Raw genomic sequence first — 24,572 nt, 5'->3', positions numbered from 1 at the left:
GTCTAGGGAAACAATCTAATAATGATAACAGCAATGTGAGATCATAGAGCAGATGCTCATACTGATAACACAATAATCTCCATCGTATTCAGTTACAGCTTCAGTACTTCTCACAAAGTCTACGAGTCAACCCAACTATTACATACAATATCACACATGCTCCACTATGTACTATCAATATATTCCTGCTAACATCAGGATCATTGTATATTTGAAGAATTTACCTATTTCAAACTGATGCTGTACCTACTCTATAAAAGTATTTAAGGTTTAAATTCCAACCTAAAATATTTAAGTCTTAAGTATATTCTATAAACATTAACACAAGCCAGTTCCACCATTTAAGAAACGTCACTGACATCTTCGCTCCTAACTGCTCAAGCCAGCACTTTCCACACCACTAGACACTTTTTATGGCAGCCATATAATAACTTGTTATATGACAGAATGGCAAACACAAAGCCAACATGTCTTCTTCACGTAGTAAGCAGGCTAACAAAAGTGTACCTGCCAATTTGTCCTCATGAGTTGCTTTACTGATCTAATTTTAAATGGGAAAAGTCGAAACTCATAGACATTCAGTAACTTGTCGAAGTGTTGGACAGCTCCACCAGCAGCTCCAAAGCTTTGCACTGCGGCGAGTCTCTTCTCAGCGGCAAAGCTGCCCTCACTGTTGAATTGTTTCTACCATCTCGTGGTCTCCTTGAGAAATGGTCCCTTTGCATGTCTGCATTTAGATATGATGGAGCCTTTTTATATGTGGTGAACTTTAGCAAATGTTTCGTTCATTTTTCTTGTATTATTAAATGTAGACCTCGATCCTTAGAAGAGCTTGACATCAAGTAGAGTGGGTTTTCATTATCCCGGAACAGACAGGAGAGACAGACATGGTAGGGCAGGCTCACAACCATCTATAATGGGATCTGATGCACATATGCTTATTCATACACATGAATACGTCTTTTTTTTTTAATTACCATTAGTGTAAAAGAGGAATTTAAAATTGTAAGAGGATGGAGTGGTTCTAGTAACCTCTTCACCGCACAGTCTTCACATGTGGGGTAAAATTAATACCACTATTCTGTTTCAATTTTTGGCCTAAATCAAAAAGACTTTATGTCCTTCTCTGTATAGCATCACTTTATAACACTGGCTTGGCAGTTAATGTCAGACACCAGCCATGGCTGGATGATGGCAGACAGCACCAATGACTCACCTCGGGAACCACAGCCTTCAGCGTCCTCTGCTCTGACAATGTCCAAAGAATGTAAAGACCTGGTCACAAGCCAACCACTTCCTCTTGGCTCATAGACAGCAGTGCTGGGGAGGGTGAAATGCGCAGCTTCCTCCTACTTAAATGTCAGCGCAAATTTGTCTCTTAGGGCCAGCGAAGGGAGGGTGAAAGTGAGAGAGTGTAGCTGAAACACACACACACACACACACACACACACACACACACACACACACACACAGACACAGACACACACACACACACAGACACACACACACACACACACACACAGACACACACACACAGATACACACACAGACACACAGACAGACACAGACACACAGACAGACAGACACACACACACACACACACACACACACACACACACACTGTGAATCCAGGAGAGATTATCTCATTTTGTTTATCTTTTTTATCCTTTTTTTTTTTTTCAAGACAAGGTCTCTCTATGTAGCCCTGGCTGTCCTAGACTCCCTTTGTTGACCAGGCTGGCCTCAGACTCACAAAGATTCGCCTACGTCTGCCTCCCGAGTGCAGGGATTAAAGGAGTATGCCACCACACGCGGCTCTTGTTTAGGTTTTTGAGCAAGCAATGTTCTCCATTTGCATTCATGGAAGTTGTGTGACAATGCGAGCTGCATATGTAGAGAATGCTGTAGGTTCCATGCCCTACAGCAGCCCCCAAATCCAGTGTTTTCTATTCCCCTCCTTTTAGCCCACGAGGTAGGCCTTCCATAAGCTCTACCTCACCTATCAACAATATGGCCAATCACCACAGAGCCAGAATGCTTTTTCTGTATGGAATCTGCGTGGAAGCAGCTGATGAACAGACCATCACATCAGACAGGGAGATCCAGTTACTAAGAGGCCCAGGAGACTTTATCAGTCCAGGAAGCTGTTCCTTCTCATCTTCCCAGGACATCTGTCCGGCTGCTCACAAACAGACAAAGTCTCCTGAGAGGGCCCCTCCCTAACTCAATCCAAAATGCAAGTGAGATGGGTAGATTATAACCATTCCATTAAAAAGGAAGGATTATCCTTTCCAACCACCTGCATAGCATAGAGAAGAAATGCAGTTTCTCAAAAAGCATCCATATCGCTGTACCACACCTTCCCAGTAAGAGTGGCTGATGGAGAAGTAAGAATGGCAGGGGCTGGTAAGCTTGTGAAGAACACGGGATGCTCTTACACTGCTGGTGGAAATGTGCATGAGTAGGGCTATTGTAGGAAACAGTATGGAAGCTTGACAGCACTTAACATAGAACTATCAGATGGCTCAAGTTATCCTTCTGCCAGGTTCATGGCAAAGGACACTAAACCCAAAGGACATCTCTGCTCCCACATCTACTGCAGCACTATTCACAATGATTACAGATGGAAGCAGTACCCACCGACGGATGCACAAAGGCCATGTGGTTCATGTATGCAGTGCGCTAGTATCTAATAATAAGACCCCAGTGAAAGTCTGGATGGGCCTGGATAGCACTGTGTCAAGTGAAAGAAGTCAGGAACAAAGAATGAGCAGTGCGTGAGAACCGTCATCCACGTACGGAGCACAGCAAAGTTGGCCACGTCCCAGCTGGGAGTAGAACACGTGAGCAAGGACTAGAATAGCACTTACTGCCTTTACTTAAGATTCAAAAGTTCTAAGACGGGCGTGGTGGGGCACACTTTTAATCCCAGCACTCGGGGAGAGGGGAGGAAGGCAGGGGCAGGAGGACCGCTGTGAGTTCGAGGCTAGCCTGGTCTACAAAGTAAGTCTAGGACAGCCAAGGCTACACAGAGAAACCTTGTCTCAGAAAATAAAATAAAATAAAACCCTCTAATCAAGTGATGATCAAAATGAAGTCTCATGTGAAATACCTGTGGTTGTTTATCAGATGGGCTGTTTACAGTTTCAGAACATTTGTGGGAGGTAAGACATGACCTTGACTCTGAGTCATTCACAAGTTCAGCATATCAAAAGTCACCAGTGGACTCAGTTCTTATTTGGACAAGAAGGACCTAGTCTATTCTTTGGGGGGTCCTTACATGGAGCAGAAGGGTGACAGGACTCCAGTCCCAGTGTTGGTCAACAGATAAACAGGTAAGCACACGTTCTCTGCATAGCATGTAGTCAGTGTGGAATACTATTGATGCCTGTAGTCCTAGCTAACACTAAGCCAGGATGATAACCTGAGCCCATCACTTCAAAACCAACCTGGGCCAAATACTGAGACCAATAAAAATTAATTTAGGAAATGTAAAAAGGACCTACAAAGATGGATCAGAGGTTAAAAGCACTTTTAAGTTCTTCCAAAGGATCCAAGTCCAGTCCCCAACACAGTATCTGGAGGCTAACAATTGCTGTAATTCCAGCTGGCCCCCATAGGTACTTGCACACACAACACACACAAACACATATCCATAAATATATACATATATATATTTAATAATATAAAAATAAAACACAGAGAAAAAATGTTCCTTAGTGGCTCATGGGTCAAAACAGAAGTTCCAAAGCAAATGCTTTCTTAAACACTGAAGTAGAACAGACTGTGAATAAAAACATCACTTCATACTCTGTAAGATACAGGCAAAGCCAGGTCAGGAGGAACATAAATGCTGACATGAGATGGGAGAAATGATCATAAATCCATACCCTTAGTTTGCAGTTAAGAACTCAGAAAACTTAGAGAAAATAAAGCCAAGCAAGCAGGAGAAAACATCCAAGAAATAAAAAGTGGATGGTAATAGAAACACAAGAACAAATGTATGCATAAGTCTAATAACCTAGAGAATTTTGCTTAAAAACCACAAACTAAAAATCTCATTCCAAGAGAAAAGAGATGATCTGAATTATTAAAGATGTTTTAAATTCCTGAATAGAAAATTTCCAGTCCCAGATGGTTTCATCTGAATCTTGCCAAACACCCAAAAATGTAATGCCACTTTCATACAACCTTCTCCAGAATATAAAAGAGGAAATGGTTCCTAACTCATGTTTCAGCCCACAGAACCAAAACCAAAGAAAGCACGTGAATAAGGGAAGTCAGACTATTGTCCTCAATAAACTTAGATGCAAATGAACAAATATGTGTATATACATATGAGTAAATGCAAATAATGTATACACATACACTCATGACTAATAAAATATATTCTGTGTCTGTAAAGTTTATTTCACTATTTAAAAATCAATGTGATGGGCTGTAACAACAGCATCAGGAAGAAAAATTATACACTCATATCAACTAGTAATTATTTTACTTTTTGTATTTTTGAACCAGGATCCCATGTAGCCCAGACTAGCTTCGAAGCCACCATATATAGCGATGGATAACCTTGAACGCCCACTCCTGCCTCTTCCCAAGTGCTGGAATCACAGACATGTGCTACCACTTATGGCTGTAACCATCATTCATGATTTTTTAAAGTTTCATTGTACCAGAAACAGAGAAGAATATCCTAGACCTCTGTAAACAGCTTTACAGAGGTCCCCAAATCCCCAGTAGATACCAAAATTTATCAGTGTTCAAATTCCTTACGTAAGACAGCATAAGATTCTCGTTTAATGGACACATACTCCCCAGATCCTTTAAGCTTTCTCTAAGCTATCAACAATACAACAGAAGTGCTGTGCAAATAGTAATTCTGAATCTTTTCTTGGAATGGTGATGAAAAGTAAATATAACTTATGTTCAGCCCAGAAGCAATTTTTAAACAGTTTCAGTTTATAGAAGGGTTGACAGATACAGGGGGTGACAAGAAAACACACGCACACAAATCACAGCTATCATTGTACTTAATTTTCGCTGAGTGCCGTCTGCTGGGAACAAGGCAAAGATATTGGCTGGCTGCTTTTATTTAACACAATACTATTAGTTCCAGACATTGTATTCTAGCCAAGGCAAGTAGCAAAGGTGTATAGGTTGGAAAGAGAAAAAAAAATTGTTTCTGGTTTGCAGATGATATAATCATTTTTAGCACTAAAAGTAAATTTCAAAGGATCTGTAAATTCTAACACCAAGAAACCAATTCAGTAAGGCTACAGGCTAATGAAATTGAAGCACAAAACCAACTGCATTTTTACTCACTGACAACAAAGAAATAGAAACAAATTTGAAATTGAATGTCATTTATACTGTTCCAGATAAAAATAAGTACTTAAAATGTGCAAATTCTGTAGCACCAAACTTATAAATATCGGTGGAAAACATCAAGGAAGACATACGAGCCTAAGGAAATGTGTCATGTTCCTGATCTGGAAGTACTGAAACAGTGAAAGTGACAGCTCACCTTAAATTTATCCACAGACAAGACTAAGAGTAAGTTTAATTTATAAAATCCTATAGCAATATATCATGAGTAAAAGTTTACAAAAAATAATCTGTATTTTTAGAAATAAGGAAAAAAAGAATTAAAGATCATAAATTCAAAACAACCCAACAGCAAATCTTTAGACTGAGAAAATAAACAATGAGAGATGTAAGCATGAAAAGCAGAAATAGAAAAAATAGAATACATGGAACAAGAAAAGCCACAACAGAGCAAAAACTGATCAGCCGAATGTGAGGCTATGTCTGCAAAGCATCCACCAGACACGTGATTAACAGTTAGAATGTGTAAAAACTACAACTAAACAACGAACAAATAATACTTTTTAAGCAATCAAATAACTAACCTTATTTTTAAGTGGATGACCTTAAGATACATACCTCCAAATATGATGTATAATAAGCATATGAAAAGGTGTATGTTCAGCGTCTCTAAGCAACTGAGAAACTCAACAAAAACCACAGTGAGACACCACTTCACAAGCCACTCCAGGGTAGGAGGTGACAGCAGGAGTGTAGTAATCAAAACATGTGTGCCCAGCTGGCGGTAAAACACTGAAACTGCTGTAGAAAGCATCATAGAGGCATTCCTCAAAGTGTGCAAAATAAAATAACCACGTGATCCAGGCATCCTGCTTGCAAGTACAACTCAAGAACAGTGGGAACAGAGCCTTGAAATTCTATGTGATTCCTAAGTCCACAGAAGCATTATTCACTGTCACTATCAAGTGGAAGCAGCACAAATGTCATGACTGAACCAATGGAGAAACAAAGTATGATCCATCCATACAGTGCATTGTTAGCCTTCAAATGGAGGGAAATTTTGCCATGTACTACAAGGTGAACCCTGCGGGCACTGCGTGAGATAAACAGTTACAAAAGACAAACACCATCTGACTCCGTTCGTATGACATCCATGTATCATTAGATTTGTATCTAACATATTTAAATTCATAGATACAGAAAGCAAAATGTTGGCTACCTGCGGCTAAGATCAAGGAGGAAGGAAGGTGACCTGCTGATTGTATGAAACTTCAGACTTAAGGAGGGCAGTGTTCTGTAGGTCTGCCTCACAACAAAGCAAATAAATACAATGAGTGTCCTTGGGCATATACAAAAGTTAGGGTGGTAGATTTTTATGTTATATATTCTTCTCACGCTAAATAGCTTTATTAAAATAAAACAGTAACTGCCAGAAAAAGGTATGCTCCTGATGTGCATACAAGATGTTTGAAATCACTGAAATAATTACATCAGTAACAGTTTTTTTAATACAATTCTAAGAAAAATGGTTATTTTTCTAAGACACATATCAAAGGCCTGAAATCCCAGCTAGATCCAATGCTTATACGCTGTATTTTGCATGTGTGTGCCTTGTGTGTGGTAGTTTTGTTTATAAACTAGGCACAAGAAGAAATCAGCAAAGACAAGTAATACTAAAAGAGGACAACCCAGCAGTTCAGTCTATAAACGTTACACAGATGTGCTTGTTCATGCCTCATTGTACTATAGGCCACAGTAGCCTCTGCCTGGGATTTTTTTTTCTTTCTTATTGAGAGTTTTCACCTTGTCATTTAGGAAAAGTATTTTGCTACTTCTTTTTGCCATATCTAAGTCACCAGCATCACTATCTGCACACTTTGGAGCCGCACTACTCAGATCTGTGCATTTTAAAACCTATTATTTCAGGGACCTCCCATTTAATATTTTTGGACCATGGTTGGCCATATGTACATGAAACCATGAAGGATGACATCATAGACAAGCAGTGGGTACTTGTGCTTGTGAGAACAGGTGCCCACAGAAGGCAGAAGAAGGCATTAGATCCCCTCGAGCTAAAGGCACAGTCAGTTGTGAGCTGCCTTGTAAGGGACCTGAAAATCAAACTTGGTTTCTCTGGAAGAACAGCACAATGTCTGAACCACTGAGCCACTTCTCGACCCCCATGTGCATTTTCTTAATGTTACTTCCAGTAGAAACTGCTTTTGAAACTTCATGCATCCTTTTGTTTATAATGTTCTTATTACTTGCATGCTTTAGAAACAACATTCACAAATGTATTAAGTACAGTATGGAGACCAATATGCCATTGGCCAACATGTTATGCCTAATACCGAGTCAAGGATGAAAATAGCTTTCAAGACATATACCCCCAAATAAACATTTTAAAAATAAAATGTCTCTTCTTACAAAATGACAACCCAAAACATATGTAGTAGTAGCTTTTTCATTAAACCAAATGTTTATTTGGCATCAGTTTTAGACAAGTGAAAAAGCTTTTGCACGTATATAGAATCTGTTTTTTTATTTTAGAGCAGTTTATATATTGTTTGTGTGTGAATGTGCACACTGCTGAAGGAAGGACACACTTATGCGTAGCATCAATGGGGAGATCAGATTAACTTTTATGAAGTAACTTCTCTTCTTCCACCTTCACATGTGTAGAGGAATTTTAATCCAGCCACACGGCTGCTCTGGCCAGGGGTCATATCCAAAGACCTTCTAGGTCTATGTGATCAGGCAAGAGTGCAGACACATTCTAATTTACAGTATGATCTGGCTGGAATATTGACATGCCCTTAGTACACACCTTAAGTCCCAAACATACAATTAATTCCTTTATAGACAAAAGCAGCCATGTTTGAAAGTGATATCTAATTGAGGGGCAGACTAAGTGAGGAATCAGAGGAAGATCTGACAGAGTGAGTCAGAAATAGGGCATAACCAACTCTTATGAGACCAGGACAGGAAAGAGAGGATACTTAAGAGCAGTGCAGGGAGAGAGGAGAGAGTTTTTACCCAATGTTTTTGTTTTTGTTTTTGTTTTTACCAGGACAGGTTTACAGAGACAGGTTGCACAGAGAACAAGCAAGACACAGGTGAAAACAGAGTGAGCTTGAGAATGAGGAGGAGCCAGAAGATTAAAACAGATTGCCAGAATTAGTTTGAAACCAGGCAGAGCAATTCTGTTAGAAACCAAGAATAGCCAGTTTGAGTTAGTCAGCTTGGAGAGCAGTTTAGGCCACAACAGCTGAGCTGAATCAACCAGCAAGAGTTCAGCGAGAGCCAGAAAAGCCTGAGAATGTCTCTCATCTTCTCCTCTCATCCAAGGAAACAAAAGCATTTACATCATGGGTTCCAGAGCTCAAGCTCAGGACTCTAGGCTGTGCAGCAAACACTTTACCTGCTGAGCCTTCTCTCTGGCTCAATCTCATTGATTTTGAGAAGCACTGGTCTTTCCCTTAATACTTAAGATGTTTGCTTTGTTTTAGCTTAACTGTGTTGAGTTCTAGAAATGATAATTTTATACATTCCAAAACTAATGGATTGAAATTTGTACATATCGGCCACAGGTATTTTATAACTTAACTTTTTTTTTTCAGCTGCTCTAAAAGACAATCAGCAAACCAGCAAAGGTCATCCTCTTAATTTCACATAAACTACTAGCAACAGGTGTCAATTGCTATCTAATAAAGATGGCTATTGGGCAATGGCTAATTCTCCGCATGCCAATGCTTGCTTGGTTTCGTGTCTCTTTAGTTCTACTTTTCAAATTGCTAAAATGGACAAAATGATACCTGCCAATCATAGGATTCTAGATATTATAAATGCTATGTCACTCAAAATTATTTTGGAGATGTAATAAAATCTAAAATTAAATGAAAATGCTCACAGATGGCTTGTGACTATTAAGCCAACTGATTGCAAAAAAGGAGTTTGTTTCCATCTATCCCTTCCCAGGACTATCCCATAGCCATTAGCTAGGAGCAGACTGTGCCAGACACAGGCTGAGAATCAGGCTAACCACTTTGCTTCCTCGGGATCACTCCAGATATTATGCATGGCCATATATTTTATCTTATGAGTCCTTTGGAAAAAAGTAGACTTTCAATTATGACAAAATTACACATTCAGATGTTTCCAGGAAATGCAGTGACCCAAACCTATAGTTGCTTTTCTTAACAACATGCCACATTTAAAATATAGTAGGGTTATGCCAATTAAAACAAATTCTGCATGCAATGTGGTCCTAAGCACATCCACAAGACAGCCATGGACTGACCTACAGCCATGGAGCGACCTACAGCCGTGGAGTGACCTACAGCCATGGAGAGACCTACAGCCATGGAGTGACCTACAGCCATGGAGAGACCTATAGCCATGGACTGACCTACAGCTGTGGACTGACCTATAGCCATGGACTGACCTACAGCCATGGACTGACCTACAGCCATGGAGTGATCTTGAAGATACTGCCTAGATTATTGTTTCTTTGCCTCCTAAATCTGCAAGTATGCAACTTACTTTAAAAGACAGCTTCATGATGGGCACACTGGCATATACCTGTAATGCCAGCACTCCAGGAAGAGGCCAGCCTGGTCTACAAAGTAAGTCCAGGACAGCTAAGGCTACTGTCTTGTGTGGGTGGGGCAGGGTACACAGCTTCACTGACCAAACATCAATGGGGAAGGGAGAAACTTTTAACATAAAAGTAAATTTTAAATAGAAACCAGGCTATTTTCATCTTGTCACATTAGCTGTGCTACTTGTTCACACTTCACAAAGCAGTGGGTGAGAGAGCTAGAAATGTTCAAAAATAGTCCTTTGTCAAATATAATGTTCCATTTCACATGGCTAAGCAGAGGGACAAAAATAACACAGATTTGGGAGTTCAGGTGTCCCAACAACTTAGAAACAGCAGCCAACATGGGTGGTTTTGCATATCAAAAATACTAATTTCAGTGGAGGGCAAGAAAGCAAAGCAATTTCAGAGAACTTTGGATCACCCACTGGGCTCTTGACCATTGAATTCTATTTTTTAAAAAATCAACCAGGTGTTTTCAAGGAAAAGATTTGGGAAGGAAAGGGGGAAGTTAATGTATGGTTGCTTTAGCTTTGTCGCTATGGGATACACTAAGGGCAGTCATGTAGTCAGAGCTAAATGTCAAATGGGAAATAAAGGCAAAGAGGGAAGGAGTAGTTAAAAAACTTATTTAAACTTTCCACTTTTAGCTCCAGAGGGACTGCTAAGTCCACTCTACTTTTGACAAATGGGAGTGGACTTGCAAGCTCCTAAGAACTTAAGCAAACCTTTTGATAATAGGCTCCAAGCAAGCATAAAGCAAACTCAGCTTAACATACTCAGGGCCTTGAAAGCCCAGCTTCCATCCAGAGTCATCTCTTGGGAACTAAAAGGACGACGGTCAGGTTTCTTTGTGGATTGCAATGCAATGCTTTAGTTTTCATTGCTTCAAGGCCAACGTGCATTAGAAGGAGCTTCAGCCCCTAATGGCGGCCTCCAGTACAGTCACATCACCTGCTCCCCTTCCACTAGCACCCAGAGACACTTCACAGCAAACCACCTCAGTGGAGCCCCAGTCTCATGACCCAAGCAAGAAGGATGGAGGTAGATCCCAAGGGAGGCCCAATGGAGAACTCTGGGGAATAAGTCCAGAGCCCAGGTCAAGTACCTTTTCAACACTGGACTCCTGTCTTACTCCTAATAGGAAGGGAATGTTATGCAGCTTAGCAACACATATGGGAAACTGAGGCAAGGGATTTATTTTTCCTCTGGTGAGAAGATGAGGTAAGAATCTAAGAGCTGGGAGGTGACACTAAGAGTGCTATACATCTCCTGGCCGCCATTCTGCTCAAAGACCATCTCTGACAAATGTACACCAGAGAGTAAACAGGAGTCTTCAAAGCCCATCAAATGTGCTGCCTATATACTCTGGTACTTTGAACTAGAGGCTTCTGCTAAGAACGGGGGTGTGGGAGGAGTCCCAGACAGAGAGCTCCAGTCTGTGTCCCGCATTGCTAGGTACCAAGCTGAGGGCCTGGGAACCTGACACAGGAGAAGAGAAGATAAAGTTTGATGGAGTCTAATTTGGGACACGGTTTCTGCCAGGGGCAAGATTGCAAGGCTGTCCACAAACACAACCCTGGGAGCGGAAGATCCTCCATCACACGTGCCTCTTCTCGGGCCAGACACTCCCACTTACTCTCACCAAACCTGTTCTCTGACTTTAGTTATGTTTTCTTTCTTCTCTAGTCCTAAATGTCCACCTTTCTCTCAGTTCTTAGGAGCTAGCAAATTGTCCCGAAGGAAAGCGGAGCTGCCTGAAACAGTGTGATCTGAGAAACCACAAACGTGGCCTTGTGTGGTTAATACACAGCTATTGTACACCCAATATGTAAAGACCTAAATTGAACGCATAAATGTTAGCAGAAATTCAAAACTTGTTGAAATAGTCTAATTCGACGGGTTCATAGCCTTTCCCCACAGATGTTAGCCTACGGAATTAATCTTCAAAATAAAAAAAGTTTACGCACTAAAATGTCCATCACAGTATCATGAGTATCAATAATATACTGGCGATGGGGCATGGTTAGAAAATTTAAGTGTGTCTGTCTACCTCATGGAAAGTTATGCAAGCATTTAAAATATTTAGTTCTCACTTATAATTTGGGTGAAAACTAGTGTCAGAGAATTAAGGGTATAAAAATATAGTCATAATTAACATATCATGACGAAAAACAAACATGAATAATGCTATCAACGGTTATCTTTACTTGGTAAGAGTACTCTATTTATATTTTTATACTTTTCAATTTGTTCACAATTGTACAGTGCATAAAATTTCAGAGAGTGAATCTCTTTAGAAGGGAAAATTTTTTATTTTCACAGAATTTTTTTTCTGCATTTAACTGATAATTCTTTCAGTGTCCAAAAAAAAATCCATTTTTCTGCAAGAGTATGGAGGCAAAGGAAAAATGATAAGCAGGAGAGATTAAAAACTCACTCTGATTAAAAATATCTCTAGTAGTTATCTGTGGTTACCACCTCAGAAACAGATCTCATGTTTGATGTTCAAAGTTCTTCATAGACCAGAGCCCAGCCCGGCTCAGCTGACCCTGTTTCTCTACCTACGGAAATCAGCCCAAGCTTCAGATAGTCACCTTATTCACTTCTGTGCTTGAAGACATCCCTGACCCTCTGGCCAGCCGCCCAGCTTCCGATAGTTCACACTTTTCAGGTATTGCTTTGGTACCTACAGTTGCATCACCTGCTGGTATTGAGCCCACTTATGTCATTCTGTTCGTTATTTCTGACTAAGTAAACACCTCTCAGCTAGACTTGGAGTGCCCTGAAATTGGAAATTTGGACACCGTTCAGCAGTTACTGCTCAGACACATACAGAGGCAGACAGGAAGTAGAGTTGTGTCTTCAGCCAGGCTGGTGGAATATCCGTGCCTTCGGCGATGCTATCTAAATGAAGCATGCTGTTTTAAACTGCTGCCTGTGACATCGAGGCTAAGACACGCGCTTTCCATTTTTTGCTTTTAGAGCAGTAATAGTCTCTTTCTGCTTATTCATTCATATCAATTCTCAGGTTCCTCTTGGGCTGTAACAGATGGGGTTGCAATATGCCTCACCAGGGTTTAGAATATAAATAACAAATGAAATGACCTTATAATAATCAACTTAAGGCCATAATACATAGGACCCTGCTTCTCCTGCAGTTTTTTTTTTCTGAACAACAAATTTAATTTTTTTTTCCTTTGTGCCGTGTCCTTACTCAGGCAGTAGTCTTTGGTCTATCAATATCCCTGTTGACCAACAACAACAACAACAACACAACAACAACAACAACAACAACAACTATGCAAATCAAAAGGTCCGGTGCTTTAGCAGTGATAGACATAATGGCTATGCTCCTGTGTGCCATCAAATATTCTGCCAGGACTTAGAAATAAACACCATCTGTACATTAGCAACCTGACACCCAAGACTCAAGACATCAAGAGGAGTTGCATATCTTAAGAGAAAATCCATAAATCATAAATGAAAGCAATCCAGGGACCCGCCAGAGGAGACAGAGTGCCCATTATTTTTGCAAAAGGAGCAGACAAGGTCACTGTGACTGTTGACTCCGAAGGGCAGGGCATCAGTTATGAAACCGATGCCCACTGTTCACACCTCCCTCTTACTACAGCACGTACATATATCCTTAATAAGCGAAGCAGCACTCACGACTAAGTGCTTGCTCGTATTCTACCACTAACTGGATGGTCTTGGACCTTCTCTCTGTTTTAGCTCCTTAGCCTATAAAATATCACTTGCCTTGCCGAGTCGGAAAGCTGTGACAGCTCAAATAGCATTACGTGAGCCTGGGTTTATCTAACCCTCTACTGTGCATGCTTCAGTCTCACATCCCATAAACTAGAAAACTGTTCTTCCTCCTAGTGTTACCCAAAGATTAAATAGCAATCCCCAGGTTTCTTACTGTGATGCTAATTGATTCTCTCAAGACTTGAGCATCAGGCATATATCACCACCCGAAACCTGGTTGGGCATCTCTGGTTAGACCCAGCTCTCTCATAAACTGTTGTCCAAATCTACCTTCTGCTAGATGCTAAGGAAATGGATGTTTTCACACATGACCACTCTGATTGTGTGGGGCAATGTACAGAAAGTTTACAGGTCACTGTTGCTAGTGTTTGAGATTACTCCTGTGAAAATTAATGTTATATTTAACATCTGATAACACATGCGTTGACCCAATGCTGCCTGATACAATAGATGACCCGTGGATTTTGGAGTGAGAGACCGGGATTCAAATTCTTGTTATGTGATTTGAGATTGTAATTTAAGACCCCTGTCCCTCACTTTCCACAACTGGCTCTGAGTTGATGTGATAACTCAAATGCACGCATACACACACACACACACACACACACACACACACACACACACAGTGCCTAAATATGATGGTATTATTCATAATTCCTATACATCTTTTCTTTTAATATGAATCTTTCAAACCCATGCTGAATATAAGACAGTTTCTACAAAAAACGTTTCACAGTTTGGGGGATATTTTGGTATAATAAAGTGGATGTATAGTGAAATGAGAGGCAGAGGAAAGAGATATGTAGGGGGGAAAAGACATCTCACTGACACACTTTCAAGAATGCACAGCATGCTCTGCTCAAGGAGACTGACACCAGGGGTGCGGACAGAATACTGTGATAGAACAACGCAGCAGCGGGGGACTCAGAATGCTGCCCTCTTCACTCTGCCAGTGCGGGTCTAGAAACTGAGGTGTGACCCCACAAATAACCCGGTCCAGTCCCCTCCCCCTTCTGCCCAAACCTCTGGAAGCCAACGATGCTGAATCACGAGGCTGGCATCAGCCGCCAGCCTCTCTCAGCTTTCACCGGGGCATGTGTCCAGGACAGGGGTTGGAGGCAATGGTTGCCCGCGACCCGGGGTATGGAGGGGAGGTGCGTGCGGGGGCAAGGGCAAGTACTCACGGCTGCGACACCTCTCTGGGTGGCTCCAGTAGCTGGTCCCTCGGTGACCCACACTTCCTGCCAGCGGCTGGCGGCTGCCCAGTCGGCCCCGCGCGGGTGGCCGTGGGATCCCCTCAGCTCGCCCACCGACTGGGGCAGCGAAGGCTCAGAGGTCCGAAGCTCGCCCAGACTAGGAGCAGCTGGAGCAGCTGTCGTGCCCAAGAGGTGGCGGCTACCAACGGGCCAGACCATTTGCCTGCTGCGCCCAGGGGTGCGCGTCCTGCAGGGAGGCTGGAGCGCCAGAGCCCCGGGAGGGGTGGCGAGGGGCAAGAGGGACCAAGGAGTAGGAAGGACCTCTGGCCGCTGCATGTCCGGAGAACTAGGGACATCCTGGACCCGTGACTTCTCCTTCAAGTGTACAGAAGAATGAGCTGAGCTTTCCGGGGCACCCCTCACCCCGCCTTAACGTTGGTCCAGCTCAGGGAGCGTTCAGAACGCCTCTAACAGAGGACCTAGCAACGCTGAGCGCTGAGCGAACGCGAGCGAGCTCCTGGGTGGTGTCCCCTCCCAAGAGGATGCTAGGGAAGCTGGCTTGACACCTATCTGGGCCACCTCCCTCTTCACCTTCTGACCTAGACCACCAGGACCCCAATTCACATGTCACCTGGAATCTCAGAAAAGGGCTCTTCTGGTCTCTTACCTAAGCATCTTTTTAGCTAAGTTACCAAAAGCCAACTTGAAAGTTAGACTATAAGATCTAGTGAACGCCCTCTAAAGTGGTTTCTAAGACTGAGATGGTTAAGTCTGTTGAGCCGGCTACCAAATTCTCATCACAGAAGTCGGGAAATGTAGGTTGAAGGGATGGACTCTTTGAACAGATCTAGGGAAGATTCCAGAAGAAATCTGGAGTTTCTTGTTCATGATTTCAGAGGTTACTGTGTTGGTAACTGGGAAATAGTCGTGATTTTACATCAAATGAACATCACAGGACTGGGAAAAAGTTCATACACATTTCCTTGACGTCAGAGCTTCCTGCCCCTGTCCCAGCCAGACTCACACATGTTCCCGGAAGACAATGGCTAAGACCACACAACTGTATAGGTCTCCATCTATAAGGAAATTGGCAGTTGCTATAAAGTGTGATTAAGGTGGGGTACTCAGTGTGCCCCAAATAAAATGAATTTTCACAACTTAAAGTCTGTTTCTGGACTAAAGTGTTGTCCTCTTAAATAAGCCAACATAGATGGAGCGTTTACAATGAACATTACAGTGAAAGCCTTTTCCATTCTAGCCTTCACTTGCTGCCCTCCTTACTTTGTTGAGATCAGTGGGAATGCTCCTGGATTGTACATGGGGCTTTAAATGGTTTTTAAAGGCTGGACTCAAGTCAACTGGGCAGACAGACAATGACATCTGAGCTTAATTCTCTGGGGAAAGATACACAGTAAAGCTTAAATACCTCTCACTGGGATGTGGGTGTGAGCTTGATGTTTGTAAAAACTGGATTTTATGATGGAGAATCTAAGATACCGTTTAGGTATCTAAGATGGACATCACCCTTAGGTAGAAAGAGGACCAGAAAGGAGAGCATGGACTTTTCCCAGAAGTAGCTAGGGCATCAGTATCAGACGCTTGGTGAAGCTTTCTGTAAGAGTGAGGCATTGCCACTGCCTGTTAGCTGCTCAGTCTTACTCCATAATTTCTTCTATGCCTATACCTCCCACTACATTTAAACTTCAGGTCACCATTCCATCAGTAAGAGTCACTGTCGATTCTGAATCTCAAGAAAGCATTTGCAGACATCAGGAGCAGAAGCCCTTGCTTTCTGTATGCTGTGCTATTGTGAGAAGGTAAAGTGATGTTAATGTCCACACGTCAGCAGAAGCACAGATATCCCCAGAGCCTCAAGTTGCTGGGGAGCCCAGATTGCTGGGTCCCTAAAGAAGCCAACTACTTCACCACGGGGCACATAGCCTCCGCCTCTGATATGCACAGCTCTTTCCACATGCAACCGTTTCCCTTTTAAGGTAGCAACAATGGGAACAGACAAGAGTTAAAGAGATGGCTAATGGTAGAACCAGATATCAAAAGAAAGGATACAGCCTATATATCAAGACCCTAAAAGACATACTATGGCCATAAAGGAAAACTCATTTTCCAAAATGAGTATAGGAGGGTCTGGGTCTGTGAACTACTTCTCTAAGCCTCATGACAAAAGACAGGTCAGAAATGGGGAGAGAAAATATTTTCTAAGGTGCATGAAGCCTAGGGAAGGATAGTTAATTATCCAATGTGGTTTTTAAACTTTACTTACATGCTGGTTATTAAGGCAAATTCGTTTGTCTTCACAAACAGGCGTGACCTGGGAATACTGAAAAGTATTGTCCTGAGATGATGCCAAGAAAGATGAAAATAGCACTTGTTGCCTTTGAAGAAATTATAATGTAGTAAGCCAGGTGGTGTTGAAGGCTGGTTAGAGCATCTTCGTTGGGTTTCTAATACATGTCAGATTAGGCAGATATTTGCGTCATCCCACATACTCTTGCTGAGGATGTCAACGGTGTAGCCTCTGGTTTGCCTTGAGCTGGCTCTTCCTAAATGACTAGTATTTCTGAGATAAATATTCTTACCTTTTCCCTCCTACAGATGAGGAAACCACAAGATAAAATGGCAAAGCTAGAAGGAGCAGAGCTGTGTTCAAACTTGAGCCAATGCATGGCATCACCCTCCAAATGCCATTGTGGTAGACTGCCACAGCACAGGAAGCAAGCCATGCCTGTCCGCAGGAGGAAATCTAGTTCATACTTACATATTTATTTTGGTTTCTTGACACAGTCTTGCTGTGAATCCAGACAGCCTACCAAGTGCTGGGGATAGAGATTTACACGAATATGCCCATCTATACTTAGTTTTACATCTATTTTTCACTGCTAATTTCTAAAGGAAATGAGTCATTTCTCACATATGAGGGTTAGATGATAACCCTCTCAAAGGAAACACTGTTTATGTTCCAGGATCTGAAATGAATGGTCATGGAAGCATTCATGTAGCCAGTGGTTCCTAAAAGGGTTGTCTAATTTGTTTCAGGAGCTCAGGTCGTAACCTGTATTTTATGATGCTCCATAGTTGATGGTAGTTCGAAAGCAGCTTGACCAAACTGTGCAAACAAGAGCAATGGAGAGACCTCTCTCTCTCTCTCTGTCTCTCTCTCTCTCTCTCTCTCTCTCTCTCTCTCTCTCTCTCTCTCTGTCTCTCTGTCTCTCTCTCTCTCTCTCTCTTCCTTCCTCCCCTTCCCTCCCACCCCGATCTTCCCCTCCCTGTCTCTGTTCCCTTCCCCCCTTCCCCCTCAGTCCCTCTTTCCAGTGTTCTGGGCTTAATTCCTTAAACCCAACTGTTAACTGGGCAGGGAACTAGAAATAGTTATTTTAAGCCTACTATACATAAAATTTCTTAGTCATTGTGTAGAAATGTGCCTACTGTGCCCAGAACAGCTTCAGTGTTCTTTTCAACACTTTTTATTGTAGTTATTTATATATGCATAAAAGTGAACCCATGTGGAGGTCAGCTCCTTCTAGCATGTGGTCCTGGGTATCAAAGTTAGGTCAGCTGGCTTCAAAAGCAAGCGCCTTTACCCATTTAACCATCTTACCAACTCTATGCTGCTTTCTGTAAATGGAAAATAATGCTTAAAACTGCATCTTCTTTGTGTATAATTTGTGGAGAACTGACATGTTTATAGCAATGTCATTTCTGACCTAGAAGACGATAGGTTTTTATGCTTTCATACAATGTGTCCTGTACTTTTCTACCAAATCCACCGAATAATGTTACATACAGTACCTATCTTCTAAATGGGATGAGCTTCCCATATCCCTAAGTGCTGTTTCCTGGGTAGACCCTGGTGGGGAAGGGAGATGGGGAGGGGGCGGGGGGAATGTTCTCTGCAGTTCATATTGTGTTTATCCAATGCAACCAAATATCTCATTTGATCATGGAAGCTTCAAAAGAACTTTCAAAGAAAGAGGCAAATATCCAGAATCAGCAACTTTGTCTCTTTTTGTTGTTGTTGTTGTTGTTATGTATCCCTCTCTGTCTTTTTTGTGGCTAGAAATGCCAGCGTAAGCAATTATGGCGATGTTTGTATGATTCCTGACTCTGAGTAAAAGTTTTAACATGACTGGTGCGCCTTCCTTAACTGTGTACATTTTCTCCTGTTCCTATTTTGCTTGGTATTTCCTTTCACACTGATAACTTGTTTTTTGTTTTTTGTTTTTTGTTTTTGTTTTGTTTTGTTTTGTTTTTGAGGCAGGGTTTCTCTGTGTAGCCTTGGCTGTCCTGGACTCGCTTTGTAGACCAGGCTGGCCTCGAACTCACAGCGATCCGCCTGCCTCTGCCTCCCAAGTGCTGGGATTAAAGGCGTGCACTCTGTCAAATTCCCTTTCCCAATCTACTGATAATCAATACAGAACTGGATTGTACTGTACTTCTTGACCTGGACCATACTTCTTGAACTGGACCACACTTCGTCCCTTTCCAAAAGCCTGTTTTGGTGCAGGATACTCATTCCTCTGTTACAGTTCTGACATATTCTTCATGTGTCTGCGCTAGGAATGTAACAGATCTGCCTTTTCAATTGCTGCTTTTGTTTCCATAGTCTATAGTTTTACCATTCTCACTTAATAAAATTACCCGAGGAACACTCCTATTTCTAATGCCTACAATAATGTAAATAGCATTGGAATTATCTTCTGTGGTGAGTTGGGGGTTTTGACACTGACTTCATCTGACTACAGGCTTTCCCAACAGCATATGACTAATCAACTCTCTGGTCTTCTATTGATCTAATTCAGATGTTTTGGCTTCTTATATGTCTATTGTGATATTATAAACATTTTGATAAGAAAAAATGACCTCTGCTTTATTGTTTTTGTTTACATTCCTTTGTTCTAGAAGTAGTGAATTTCCCAACATCTCTGGAATTACTCTGTCATTTTCAACTTTATTATTTCACTTCATTGTGTGTTTCTTGATTTTCAGTTGGAGTAGGATGAGACTATGACCTGTAAAAGCTGTAAATTTGTTAAAGATTTCTTTTTCATCGTGTGCATTTTTTATAAATAATTTATAGAGATAGGATATATATATATATATATATATATATATATATATATATATGTGCCCTATTGAAGAAATGAAATGTTCTCTATGAAAATGTTCTATGATATGAACATATATCTCTCCCTAAATTCACATGTCAAATTTTCCAGTGTTTTGATGTTACAGTGTTGAGTGTTGAACAGGTTATTATGAGGAACGTTCACTAAGGGGAAGAGTACCTCCAACAGAGCCCCAGGAAGCTGCCTGGCCTACACAGGGAGTTCCAGGTCAGCAGTAGACTTTGTCTTGCTAGCTGGCTATTTTGATTTATGCTTTGACATATTTATCAGACATGGGTCTTGGATCACATGTCCCCATTTCAGTGTAGACGCTCTCCCTTAATTATTTTCCTGAAATTGGACATGGGCAGCCATGTTTCCATTTCAGAAAGATGCACTGGTGCTGTTCTTAATTATTTATAGTCTCTGTCTCCCTCAGCAGCATTATAGCGTTGCTAATGGTTGGTTCTAATGGCTGTTCTCGGAGCTGGTAGATGGGCCATTTTCCTATATCAGCTCATTGAGTGTCTCAGAGCTTCTATCACTGTGGCCAAAGGCAACTTGAGGACAAAAGCATCTATTTCTCTTGGGTCACGAGTGTCATCAGGGGAATCCAAGGCAGGAAATCAAAGCAGAAACCTGGAGGCAGAAACTAAAGCAAAGACCATAGAGGAACTCTGATTTACAGGCTCGCTCTGCCTGTGGTACCCAATCTGCTTCCTTCTACAATCCTGGACCAGCTGCCTAGGGATGGCACTACCCACAACACACCCACATCAATCATTCATCAAACGCAGCCCCCACAGGCTTGCCTATAGGCAAATCTTACAGAAGAGATGTTTCATCCTTTAAGATGACTCTGGTTTGTGTCAAGTTAACAAAACAAAGCAAAACACAAAACGTGTGGGCACACGCCTTGGATCCAGCGGCCTCCACTTCCCATGGTAGGTCCTGAAGGAAACTCCCCTGCTCTGGGATCTCCATGTACTCTTACATCCTTGGAAGCAGGAAGATTAGCTTCCTGCATAGTTCTTCCATGGCCTTGTGAGACAAGGAGATCAGAGCCAACATTGTCTTCCGTCCAGAAATCCAGAGACCTCCAACCGCCCAGCAGTCCCAGTGCCTGCTGCTTTCTGTTCTGGCTAACTAGCTGGTGCTGTTCTTTGACTGTGCCTGGAATGAAAGGGCTGTGCTTGTTTCCCTCTTCTTTGCTCCCAACAGAGCTGGAGGCCAACAGTCATAGGATGAAGCAGGGGCTGTATTTGTATCAACACAATTTCAGTCTCCCTTAGGCCGAATTGACTTCTATAATGCAAGCTTTTATTTGAGTCTCTCCCTCTGCCAGGCAAGGAGTTAGTCTCAGCCAATTAACACCTTCCTGCATTTTTCTGGGAACTGGGTTATGAGTCTAGAGTTTTTACCTGATGCTAAAGTGCTGGTGTTGGGAAAATAGACATCAGATCTGAGTCATCTATCCATTTTGGTGCCTGCATAGAGCCAGGCTGTCTGTGGTAACTGTCACTGCATGTCCTAACACGTAGTTTCATGTTATAAAAATACTCCAGAAAGGACAACAAAGCTAGGATACCTGGCTCAGTCCAGGCCATGCGAGCTTTGATGACTGGTTGGGCTTTATCTAGAAGACCAAAGCCTGGCAAGAATCTATCTGAATGAGGAACTGAGCACTCTCTTGATCAAAAATAATCCATTGTAAGGGAAAAAAAGTTAGGCACGGCCTGACTCAGTAAAAACTCTGTCATTCTCCCAAAAGACATGTAATTTGAATATATCATTATATTATTTTATTTTATTTTATTATTTTTTATGCTTAGGCTAAAAGCCCAGGACCTTACAATCTACTACTAAACGTACTCCAACCCCAGCTTGGTGTGTACTGCTAACACTGTCTGTCTGCCCAGATCCTGGGTTCAAATCCTAGAAAGGTGAGGCTCAAGTAAGTACTAAAAGGGCTGTTGTATAGGAAACTGAGTAAGAAACAAAATGGTACTATTTGGGACTTCCGTGACAAAGATGAGCAGTTCATATTGTTTAACTTGGGAGTTATCTCTGCTCATTTGTTTTAAGACCACTTTAAGGTAAGGATTTTATCATCAGGATCAATAATCCTGGAATCAGCAAGATCCTGGCTGGCAGGACACTGCTTCCCTAGACTCTCGAGCAGTGGAGGATGCAGTGTGCTTACCAACCATCTGAGCCAAGCAAGTCTTTCCCTGCCCCAGCCTCTGTCCCCTGAAACGAGTTATGCACAGGCTGAGTGGAACTCATGGAGCCTCAGAAACAAATATGACCACTCGTACCTATGTGTCTCCATTTTTACACTCAGCCTTTGAAGTGTGTGGAAAAACAAATTTAATTACATCACACATGGCCATTCTCCAGAAGTCCATAAGGAGTCTATGACTCGTCCAAGGATTAACTGGTTTATCTAGCTCAGGATCCACAAAGTCATCTCTTTTATATAGAGGGTAGAAATCGTTCAAAATAAGTCACAGCAAAGCAGACTGAAAATAATAAAACTGATGTTGGGCATGGTGGCACATGCCTGTAATCCTAGCACTTGGGGAGGCAAGGCAAAAGGATCTCTGTGATTTTTGTGGCCAGCCTAGTCTACAAAGGGATTCCACGATAGCTAAGGTTATGCAAAGAAACTCTGTCTCAAAAAAACAAAGGAGGAGGAGGAAGAGAAGGAGGAAGAAGAGAAGAAGAAGAAGAAGAAGAAGAAGAAGAAGAAGAAGAAGAAGAAGAAGAAGAAGAAGAAGAAATAAAACTGAACCTTAAGAGATGATTCAGTTGCTAACATGCTTGCCTTACAAACACAAAGACTTACTTTCATCTCCAGAACCCATACTAAAAAGCCAGGCAAAGTGGAATACATTCATAATCCCAGAGCAGAGGAAGTAGAAAACGGTGGACCGCTGAAACTTGCTTGCTAGGGAGCCTCTCAAATTTGACAGGTCCCCAGTCAGTGAGAGACCCTGCCTCAAAAACCGTGGAAGACAATATCTGAGGAACACCACTAGAAGTTGGTCCTGACCTCCACACACATGAACACACACACACACACACACACACACACACACACACACACACACACACACACACACACACTTTCAAATTTCACTCAATTGAATTAGAATCTAGTTTTGTGATGGACTTTGCAGCCTACAAATGTATTAGCCTCTCGTGCAAAGTGTGACACTTGGCATAGCCTCCAGAGAGATGTGATGTGAAAAGGGAACATGGCCATTGTTATTCAATTAGACTCTCACTGCACACTGAGAAGAACACAGTTTAAGGCTTTCTGGTTGCCATTCCTAGTGACTGGCACCTTCCTCTTCTAATTGTAATTTGCAAGTCTAATTATGAATAAGACTGAAATATCTAGACGATAATTATAGCGAGGCAATGTGTTAATGACAACAACTCGGTATATCAAATCCACCTCTGTTTTTTATTTAAAGAAATTGAACCATAATCCCTTAGAGAAGTTACAGGTTTGATAGATTATTGTAGCATTTTTACATGCTAATAATGGCTTTTACAAAACTGAATGTCAAATACTCAGGAAGCACATTACAGGCACAAAGTATTTCCCTGCGTATCCACCTAATTTGGGAAAGCTGATACTTGGTAAATATTATTTGACAATTTCAAAATGTGTATAATAAATTAGGTCATGTTCACCATCTTTGCTCTAAGTCAACCCTCTCCTCCTGCTTTTCTTCTTTCAAACAAATTTCCTCCCTGTTTTCACAGCTTTTTGCTGTATTCTACTGGGTTTAATCAGGGTTCCTTGCATAAGTAAGGGGGAGGAGTTATTTACAGGGGCTTATGTGACTTATCATTGGTTTGACCACTGAAGAAAACAACAGACTCATTCAGTATCCATTACCTGACACTAGCTCCTCCGGGGAAAGAGGGCCCCCCATGAGCCCCAACTCTATTCATAGTGAAAAGCTAAAGGCCCCGTCTTGTACAGACCTTACATCAGCTGCTGTGAGTCTGTGAGTGCAATGGCAGGCCATATCGAGCAAAGTGTTTCTCAGCCTTCCATGCTTGTATTCCTTCCACCACCTATCCCATGATGTCACCTGAGTCTCAGAGGGGATAATATACATGTCCCTGCAGAGGACTGAACACTCAGCAGCCAATTACTCTCAACACTTTGACCACTTTTGAGTCTCTGTATTAACTACTATCTGTGGCAAAAGGGGGTAGGGCGTCTCTGACCAACATGGAGAGCAGGATAGTCTTTTGATATAAACAAAAGTAGAAAAACTAATGTTTTCAAAATATTAGATAACTTTCCCAAGATATAAAGCTAGCAACTCTATTATTCAAGTTTTTCTGTGCTAGCTCTTTCTACACACCTCTCTCTCTTACTTCTTGAGTCTCTTGCCTGTTTGCAGACGTGAAGCCAGTGTGGTCCATCATATTCGAGGACCCAAGTGTCCCAGACAAAAAGCATTTCACTAACAGGCCAGATTCTTAAGGAGAGCATCCCATTGCCAAGTAAACAGCATTTGAACTTGC

At 41.9% G+C, this 24,572-nt stretch overlaps 1 protein-coding gene across 3 annotated transcripts in view; it reads right to left on the bottom strand.

Moving 5' to 3' along the window:
- The window catches only part of TTLL7 (tubulin tyrosine ligase like 7), a 115,270-nt gene extending 100,166 nt beyond the window's left edge, over window positions 1-15,104 (bottom strand). For all 3 annotated transcript variants that reach the window (XM_084757295.1, XM_084757294.1, XM_084757296.1), the window contains exon 1: window positions 14,884-15,104. The gene's annotated coding sequence lies outside the window, so the exon portion shown is untranslated. The remainder of the gene's footprint in view (window positions 1-14,883) is intronic.
- Between the last annotated feature and the right edge of the window lie 9,468 nt (window positions 15,105-24,572).

Source organism: Acomys minous, assembly GCF_964271855.1.
Source record: "Acomys minous genome assembly, chromosome: 14".
Classification (NCBI taxonomy): domain Eukaryota; kingdom Metazoa; phylum Chordata; class Mammalia; order Rodentia; family Muridae; genus Acomys; species Acomys minous.
The sequence above is the reverse complement of the archived record's forward strand: the minus strand, read 5'-3'. Positions and strand labels throughout refer to the sequence as shown.